General features: G+C 36.8%; 1 pseudogene; it reads right to left on the minus strand.

Moving 5' to 3' along the window:
• Positions 1 to 7,799: 7,799 nt before the first annotated feature.
• LOC112635421 lies at positions 7,800 to 8,417 on the minus strand (annotated as a pseudogene).
• Between the last annotated feature and the right edge of the window lie 2,071 nt (positions 8,418 to 10,488).

Here is a 10,488-nt window from a genome sequence, read left to right on the forward strand (position 1 = left end):
TTTAATTCATTGTTAGTTTTCCTGCTTGGTTTGGTAGATTCTAAATAAAGCTCGTTTCGTTAATAAATAAATGTATATATTTGTTAAATTCAGCTGAATGTATTTTTGATCAGTGCAGATTTTAAAACAAACTATAATAATGAAACACTAAGGGTAATATTAATCTTATTTCTTTTTTTTTTCGAGACGGAGTCTCGCTCTGTCGCCCAGGCTGGAGTGCAGTGGCACGATCTCAGCTCACTGCAAGCTCCGCCGCTTCCTGGGTTCACGCCATTCTCCTGCCTCAGCCTCCCTAGAAGCTGGAACGACAGGCGCCCGCCACCACGCCTGGTGTATTTTTAGTAGAGATGGGGTTTCACCGTGTTCGCCAGGATGGTCTTGACCTCCTGACCTCGTGATCCGCCCGCCTTGGCCTCCCAAAGTAGCTGGGATTACAGGCGTGAGCCACCGCGCCCGGTATAATCTTATTTCTTTAAAAATTTTATTTTTATTTCAAAATCGGTTAATTTTATTTTCTCAGAAACTAAAAACACATTTCTTAATCACATTATTTAACTAAAATTTTCAATTTGATGGGAAAAAATGACTTTTTATCTTGGTAGTCTTCCAGATATGTGCGTTTTACTTCAATATTTATCTAGAGAAGCATTTTGTAAGTATCCCAGGACTGTCTTTATCAGTGGAAAGTAATAAGTTAAATATAAACTCCTATCCTTAACCAATATTGTTCACCCTGGGTCTAACTCTGATAGACAGCTATTCCTTCTTCACAGATTGTCAGTGACCTAAGCAAAGCATGTAGAAGTTCTAGCAATTAAGCAGAAGAATTAGGTTTTGAACTCCTAAACACTGAGTGTACTGTGATCACCCATCATAATTAAAATAAAAAATCTTTCAAGTGTCACTAATTTAAATAGGGCTTTTGTTGTTTTATAAAATCCAATGGACCATTCAGAATAGCAGAATGGTTTTTTTTTTTTCCTCTTACTATAGCACCAATGGTCTAATTCAGCCTATAAAGCAATTCTTCCTATTTTCCTATGGCCCAAGCAGAGTTGAAATATGAGGGGAAAATGGATATTATTGATTACTTTTGCTTTTTGTCCTTCTAATTAATTTTGATTTTTCAGTGAAAATGGATTGGGAGAGCAGTGGTTAGTATGCTTGTTATTTAATGATATGGACAAGTGCTGATATAACTGAGGGTTGATTCTGCTTTGAAATTGAAAAACTTCTCTCACAAATATGGGACTTTTTTTGGAATAAGCAAGTGAAAGTGTAAGGCATTTATAGGTAATTAAGGCTGATAGTAAGGATACATTTAAATGGTTTTTCTAATTTCCAAAACAATGTATTTTCATCTCTAGCCTCAGCTGCTTCTGATAATAGAAGGAAAGAAAGAAGCGGATGGCATTTATCTGGCACATACATATTTTATGTGAACTTTGAATACTCACTCATACAACACAGATGTATTGAGTTCTTACATGACAACTGCTGGTAATAGACACTTGAGAGATAATGATGAGCAACACAGAAAACTCCTTACTCTCAAGGAGTTTATAATCTATAAGGAGAAGGTGGAAATTTAACAAACACACAAACTAGAAAAAGTTCTATATACATGGACTTTTAATTTTGCCTAAGATGTTGTAGCTTGCAACAGAAAAATGTTCCACCAAAGAACAAAAAGACAATCCTGATAAAATAATTTTTACATTATAGGCATTAGAGAACTACTGAGATAATCAGAATTGGGGTGGGGGTGGGTGTAATCCCTGAAAAACAAGCAGTTTCAAAGTTAAGCAAACCAACACTTTATAGCCAGTTTACTTAGGATTCTAAACACAGGCAGTAAACTGATGAACACAGTATGGACCCAGAGAGAAGGCCTCTATTACTAGATCTAGAAGTAGCATGTAGTTATTATTGCCCCATGGAGATAAAGTGACAAAAAAATAAACACTTAGATTTGTTAGTAAGAAGGGTGGAGCAAAGAACTGATTGCCAATACCATCTCAATTTTCACACAGAGTATTTGCCAAATTTTAAAACCACGTAAGACAAAAGATTGAGAAACCAAGCACAAACTCTCAAAACTTCAAGAAAAATTTTCAATAGCCTCCATGTTAAACAGGATTAGGATTCAGGGTTCATTTGTGAATACCCAAGTGTGGCTGGAGAGTTACATCCAAGATTATAGGTAAGCCAAAAGTAGACAAAACCTTAGTAATGCTGAAATCCACTTTCGAGCTCAATCTTGATTGGATTACAATAACCTATCTGCATTTTTTTATGTTTAGTGATGGAAAGATTAAACGCATTTTGGAGCCTCCAAATCCTTAACAATTTTTCATACACAATATCTAATAATCAATTTTTAAAATCATGTGTTCTTAAAAAGGCAAAGCTCCAGCCAAAAGAAAGAGAAAAGGTGGATAATAAAAAAAGACCCATAGATGACATTGATTTTGGAATTAGAAGACAGGACTTAAAAACAGCTATGATTAACATGTTCAGGAAAATAGAGGAGATGTTAGAAAACAGATTTTCCTGAGAAACTTGGAATTTGTAAAGATAAAGTGAAATTCCAGAACTGAAAAGTAGAGTATGGATGGATGCTGCCAAAAAGAACATTAGTTTAATTGGCTTAAAAAAGAATGACCAGTGACCCCAGTGGGGAACCTGTTCAAGTTGGTCATTTTTTACATCCAGTACAGCACATAAGATATCAAAAGATCAGATTGTGTGACATTTTAGGTCAGTTCCACACTATATGGAAATGTTAACAGAAGTTATTGGATCTGTATCCCCAGGAGTGAAAATAGAAGGAGGACAAAGCAGCAGAAAATTAGAGGAAACGAATCCTACAGAAGCCTCTGCATCCACAGAGGAAGGAATCAAGATCATCAAGTCCAGAAGGCATTAGACTCCTATCTTTTGCATCTCAGAAATATGAGGACCTTCTGCAAAAATTCTTTTGGTCACTTAACAGAAATTCTTTGCTTCTACTGTTTGTCCTTTATAATGTATGAAATAACTTACGTTTACATACACTGAAAATGATTATACTTATGTGTCTATGCATCTTTGAAGGTAAAATAGAGCTCTCAGCTGACCTGAAATATACGTGCAGCATGAGAGAAAACTAAACCTTTATTGCCTTATGCCTCTGAGATTATGTTACTGTGAGTTACTGACATGTACCTGGCTTTAAACTGTCTGATACACTTCCCAAAATGATCTGGCCATATGCCCATTCTCCATGCTGTGCACCACTTTAGACACACTAGCCTTCTTGCTGTTCCTGAAACAAGCCAGATGCATCTCTGCTTCAATACCTTTGTTCTTGATACCCCAAGGCTGTAATGCCCATTCCATCTGATATCTGTATGGATCAATCCCTCACTTCCTCCATGTCCTTTGTCAAAAGTCACCTTCTCAATGAAGCCTCCCCTACTGTGTCAACTAACATTTCAACTCTCTCAACAGAATCTCTCTGCCTCCACCTGGCTTAATGATTCTACATATAATTTATCATCATCTAACATACTATATTTTTTCCATTTTTTTTATTTTGCTTCTCCTCCACTGCAACATAATTCCATGAGGGCAGGAAGTTTTTTAATAGTCTTCATTTTTCAGAACCATTTTAGATTTACAGCAAAATTGAGTTGAAGGTACTGAGATAGTCCATATACCCCTGGTCCCACACAACCACAGCCTCCCCATTATCAACGTCTCCCACTAATGTGGTACATTTGTTGCAACCGATGAACCTGCCTTGGCACATCATAATCACCCAAAGTCCATAGTTTACATTAGGGTTCACTTTGGTGTTGTACATTCTGTGGATCTGGACAACTGTATAATGAATGACTTGTATCATACCATTACAGTATCATACCAAATACTTTCGCTGTCTTAAAAATGCTCTATGCTGTCTACTAATTCTGCCTTCCTCAACCCTCAACTCAACTCTGAACAGCCACTGATCTTTTTGGTCTCCACAGTTTTGCCTTTTCCAGAATGTTATATTGTTTAAATCATACAATAGGTAACTTTTCTCAGATTGGCTTATTTCACATAGTAATGGGTGTAAAAGTTTCTTCCATATCTTTACATGGCATAATAGTTCATTTCTTTTCAGTGCTGAATAGTGTTGCATTCTCTGAATATACCATACTTTGTTTATCCATTCACCTACTGAAGGACATATTGTTTTCAAGCATTAGCAATTATGAACAAAGCTGCTATAAATATCTACGTGTAGGGTTTTCTTTTTTTTTTTTTTTTTTTGTGAAAATAAGCTTCTGATTCCTTTGGGGAAGTACCAAGAATTTCTATTGGATCATATAGTAAATATTTGTTTAATTTTGTAAGAAACTGTCAATCCCTATTCCAAAGTGGTTGCACCATTTTGTATTCTCACCAGTAATGAATGAGAGATCTGGGTGCTCTGTATCTTCACCAACATTTGGTGTTGTCAGTGTTCTTCATTTTGGTCATTCTAATAGGTGTGTAGTAATAATTCATTGCTGCTTTAATTTTCATTTCCATAATGACATGACATGGAGAATATTTTAAATGTGAATTTGCCATCTGTATACCTGTTAATGCCTTTGGCTCATTTTTAAATCAGCCTTTTTTGTTTTCTCTTTTTGAGTTGTGAGAGTTTCTGTGTGTGTGTTTTGGAAAATAGTCCTAAGGCCTGCAAATATTTTCTCCCAGTCTTTGGCTTGTCTTCTCATTCTCTTCCCATTTTCTTTCACAGAGTACTTTTTAACTTTAATGAAGCCCAGATTATCAATTATTTCTGTCATGGATTGTACTTTTGGTGTTGTATCTGAAAAGTCAACACCAAATCCAAGGTTATCTGGACTTACTTCTATGTTATCCTCTAGGAGTTTTCTGTTTTTGTGTTTTAGGCCTGTAACCTATTTTGAGTTAATTTTTGTGAAGGGCGTAATGTCTGTGTCTACATTGACTGTTTTGTATGTGGACGTCCGGTTGTTCCAGCAGGGCAAGATTTTTTTGTCTACTTCTGAACTCAGTCCTCGTTGCCTAAAAAAGTGTCTGCTGCATAGCAGGCTCTCAGTAAATTTTTTAAATGAAATAATATACATTTTATTGTGTTTGTGAATGAGTCACAATAATATAAGCACAAAATAAAAATTCACTTGGATTAAGAACTACTCTCTTTTAATGTGTGATTATCTATAGGAAAATTATTTTGTACCAGAAATTTGTTAGTGTGAGCTCATTTTTTTTGTTTGTTTTTTATCTAAGAGCTGAAATCAGGAAATTTGAAAGGGTAGAAGATTTAATTAAGAGATGAGGATGGGAATAGTTGAAAGAGAGAAAGAAAGGAGAAAGAAAAGTTGCATAGCCAGGTAACCAAGGAATCAACTTTTTAAGTCCTGAAAGCCTTTATGGTCAAAATATTCTAAGGACTCAGTGCTACACCAGCTTTCTAGAAAATAAATGTCTTCAAGAATGTTACACACTATGGACAATGAGTTGGATCTTAGCATGAGAGTCAGGTGGTTTTAGACGAACAAACAGGGTAACACTCATTTCACTCAATTGTTATAGAGCAAATTAATATTCATTAGATAAACTTTGTTGAATTCTTATTAGGTTCTGGAAAAACTACCAGACATTTTCACTTTAATTATGTCATTTAATCTTCATAAAAATCTTGAAAGAGACAGAGCCAGGGGTGAAACTCAGCTCTGCTTGACTATGGAGCACAGAGAGTTTGTCAAGTACAGTATTTTGATGGATAGTGCAATGTCCCAGCAGGACATTAAGCACTGTTTTTATGTTACGTAATAAAAGAGGTGGAAGAAACCCTCTTCAATGCCAGAATGTATGCACAAAAACCTACAAACATATTATTATTTCGATTTTTTAAAAAGAAGTTTATTGGTCTTTAAATGGCTCAAATTGAAAATAAACAAATCAATTAGTGGCATCAGCCTAAGATACATGATGCATCTTTGTCAGTTGGCTTCATGGCACTTCAGTACCCAGAAGAGGAAAGGTCTCAAAGCAAAGTCACAATGTTAGTGGTTAGGAGTCCTGGTTAAATATGACTATAATGAGTACACATGGAGATTGCCGGGCCCACTGGCCAGTGTTACATTGGTTACAAGTTCTGCATATGGCATAGCCTATGAGAAATATGAAAGATGTACATCTCTAATTCTTTAAGGACAAATATTTAACATGAGAAACTGGATGTCCTATCTAAAGAGCAAGTTCCTAAAAAACCTATTTTTAACTTTACATACACACCTATTACCTGGAATGCCTGAACACATCTTTGACCTGTTGAAAGTAGGATTGAGCAAAAAGAAAAAAATACTCTGTTGAATCAACTGTCCTAGCCCCACTGGAAAGAGGAAAAAAAAATCTGACAGTGGCGTATTTCCCACTGAAATTATGTCCCCAAATAACGTGATCGAATTCTTCTAGCAGGGACACCACGCAATGGTGACCCGGCCTGATGTTTGGTTAGTGTGTGCCAAACATATTTTCTACACTGTATTCCGGTTTGACTGCTTGATGTTAACTTCTGAAAATGTAGCTACAATGTTCTTCATTATGAACATAAATGGGCAAAAATTACTCCTAATAATTCCTATATAAAACTGTAACTTCATGAATACAAACTTGGAAATGAACAGATGGCAAGCATGAATATTTTCCCAAAGTGTCCCAGTGCAAGATGCATTCGCATTATTGACATTTTCTTCCTGTGCTCTGCTCCCAGGAGATTAAAAACTTAACACTTACATGTTCACCACTGACAGAAAGTGATTTCCAGGGACCAACATCTTAGAGAAAAAGAGGGTTCATTCAAACTGATGCTGAATCCTCGCAGTCAAAAATTCTCTTACAACTACATGCTGTTCCTTCATTTTAAATTACCTTGCAGTTTATTAAAAGCGATCAAAGAGTTCTGGAATCTTATTTTCAAGAACCAGAGAATGGCACAGATTTTAAATTTGGGCAGAGTCCTAGCAGACAGTTATTTCTCAAGGATTTTCTATACAAAAACTGTACTCCATGCTGGGCATATATTTTCTCACCACGACATATGGGGCAGTCGAACCCTGGTGTCAGCAAGAACACATCCAGAGTCATATAGCCAGGTATTTTTCAGTTTTTAAATTAAGGTATATTCAAAAATTTCCATGTGCACGTTTACACCACTTTTCTAAATTAATCACCAGGTAATTAAAGCAGATTCACAGATGAATTACGCTCAGTTTAACTACATGCAACAACCACACCAATAACTTTTTCTTCTAAATTTGGCATAACGATGGTTTACAAAAAGTGGTAAAATTTATCATGTTCACAATTGTCATTTTTCAAGGTAGTAGAAGACCAAGATATTTTAAAATGATACAAACTTTAAGCTTTATATATATATAAAAAAAAAAAAAAACAGAGAAAGTCACCTTTCCTCCATTCCCCACCCCCATCTCACCTCTTTATTTAATATTTCAAGAAAGACTGCCCGAGAAACGCAAGCTCATACGCTACATTCAGGACCATGATAAATGTAGGCAATAATGAAATAAGTTGAACTTTGCTTCTTAGTGAAGCCACATTTATTTCTTTTTTAAGTAAATTTGACTTTTATTGCAGTTCCAATTCATGCTTTTAGCAATATACAACAATTTCCAAAATGTTAAAGTAATTTCAGTCAATTAAGCCTTCAATGGCAGTGCTTATAAATTATATTTATATTTATGGTCAAGATAAGAAAGGAATTTGGGCTTTGATTATAAGTTGCAGAATCTTTCTCTGATTCTCTCGGCCGAACTTTTCCTCTTCCCCCCCCCCCCATTCTTTTCGTTGCTGTCTTCCATCTTTCTCGCTCGAATTTCTCTCAGTAAATCAAAAAATGCCTTGTCAACATTAGCTCGTGTTTTACCAGATGTTTCCACATAGTTAACATTCCAATGGTCAGCTCTGTTTTGTCCCTCCTCTACAGAAACCTCCTTTTATCTTCTAAATCTGATTTGTTACCAGCCAGTAGAAATGGAACATTTTCATCTTTTATTCTTAAAATCTGCTCCCTGAAGTCAGCTGTAGCTGCAAAGGATTCCATTTCTGTAATAGAGAAGACACAGAGAAACCCCTCCCTGCTTCGGAAATGGCTGTCTCTAATGGCAGCATAGTCCTCCTGCCCAGCTGTTTCTAAGATACCGATCTGTACTCTCGCCATTCAGTACTATTTTCTTCTGACAGGTGCTTTCTTTGGTAAGCTCATAGTCCTCCACAAACTCATCGTACATGAATTGTAGAGTCAGAGCAGCCTTGCCTGCACTGGCACTGCCCACCGCAATGACTTTGTGTAAGACCAAATTATTCTGATCCTTGGGTTTATTTGCGGCCATCTTGTGTCGTAGTTCTCACCAATAGGTCAGGAAGAATCTGCACAGCGAGCCAGTCCGCCGCCCAGAGGGCTCCGGAAGCAGCGGGTGCGTGGCTCCGGCTGGTGGGTGCTTGGCCCTTGTCACCTGGGAGGCCCGGCGCTGGGAGCAGTGGAAGGAGGAGTCTTTATTATTTCTATTTCACCTATGATGAATATGATCCTCAGTCGACCGAGGTTTTTAAGAGGTACTACCAAAATTCCTAGCCAGATAGTTCTATCTCCTAGTGTAGTGCTTTTCAAATATTGAAGTGTATGAGATTCACTAGGATGGATTATTAAATGCAGATGTTTACTCCATGAGTCTAACGTGTATCTGAGATTCATTGTTTCTCACAAACTCTCAGGTGATCTCGATGTTGCTGCTGATGTACCCCACTCTGAGTAGCAAGGTCCTAAAAAGTTGAATCCTGAGATATGGAAAGTACAATAACTACAAGAGTAGCCTGTTTGAGCATTTGGAATCACACAAAAACAGTAATTAGGCTCTTGTCTTCTTTTTTCCTCCTACAAGGTACAAATCTCAGTAAGCAGCAAGACCGTTTATTACACATCCTCTAACATAGAGAAATAATCAAGAGTTGAACAAAAATAATGAGATAATGGACATAAGCAACCAAACCATGTCATTCTCTTCTGGGGAAGCAGGGGTGGTGGTGGAAAGTCTTTGGGTTTCAGCAGGCTTTTGCATATGGTTTCTATATCAGTTACCTGTGGGTTTGACCACGCCTTTTCCCCTATGAACCAGGATGCTATGTTGATTACTGAGAAAGGAAGTAAAATCGAAAAATATTCTTTTTTTTAATTATTTTGCAGAAACTGAGCATACCTTGCATGAGACTGCCTAAGTCATTGTGCTCAACTGTGCTTAAAAATTTTCCAACTCGGTTAGATATCACTCCTTACCTGACAGAAAACAATATATGGAAAAGGCCAAGCAATAATTCTTCAAGGGCTTCTAGTTGTTCAAGTGAAGGAAAGAGTTACTCATCTTCCTTTAAATCAGAAGCTAGAAATGATTAAACTTAATCAGGAAGGCATGTCAAAAGCCAAGATAGGCCAAAAGCTAGTCCTCTTGCACTAAACAGTTGGCCAAGTTGTAAATGCAGAGAAAAGATTATTGAAAGAAATTAAAAGTGCTACCGCAGTGAACCCATCAATAATTAAGAGGGAAAAAAAAGAAGCAGCAGCCTTACTGCTTATCTGGGAAAGTTTTATTTATTTATTTGTTTTTATTTTTAGCGGTCTGGATAAAAGAAGAAAGCAGCCACAACAGTCCCTTGCCAAAGCAGAATTCAGAGCAAGGTCCCAACTCTCTTCTATCTTATAAAGGTTGAGAGAGGTGAAGAAGTTGTAGAAAAAATGTTTGAACCTAGCAGAGGGTGGTTCATAAGGTTTAAGGAAAGAAGCCAAGTCCACAGCATCAAATACAAGGTAAAGTGGCAAGTGCTGATGGAGAAGCAGCAGCAAGTTATCCAGATCTACCTAAAACAACTGATGAAAGTGGCTGTAACTAAACAACAGATTTTTAATGCAGATGAAATGGACTTTGGGAAAAAAATACCAGGTAGGACTTTAATAGCTAGAGAGAAGAAGTCAATACCTGCTTTCAACGTGTGAAAGAACAGGCTGACTCTCTTGTTACAGGCTAATGCAGCTGATGACTCAAAGTTAAAGCCAGCACTCAAGTACTCATTAATCATTCCAAAAATCTTAGGGCCCTTGAGAAGTATTCTAAATCTACTCTGCCTGTGCTCTATAGATGGAATGATAAAGCCTGGATGACAACGCATCTGTTTACAGCATAGCTTGCTGAATATTTTAAGCCCACTGTTGAGACCTACTGCTCAAAAAAAAGATTCCTTTCTAAATATCACTGCTCATTGAGAATGCACCTAGTCACCCAACAGCTCTGATGGAAAAGTACAATGAGGTTAATACTGCTTCCATTCCTACTAACACAATACCTATTCTGAAGTCTGTGGATCAATAAATACATTTTGTAAGGCTAGAACTGTCATAGATCACTATGGATG

Source organism: Theropithecus gelada, chromosome 11, assembly GCF_003255815.1.
Source record: "Theropithecus gelada isolate Dixy chromosome 11, Tgel_1.0, whole genome shotgun sequence".
NCBI classification, from domain to species: Eukaryota; Metazoa; Chordata; class Mammalia; order Primates; family Cercopithecidae; genus Theropithecus; species Theropithecus gelada.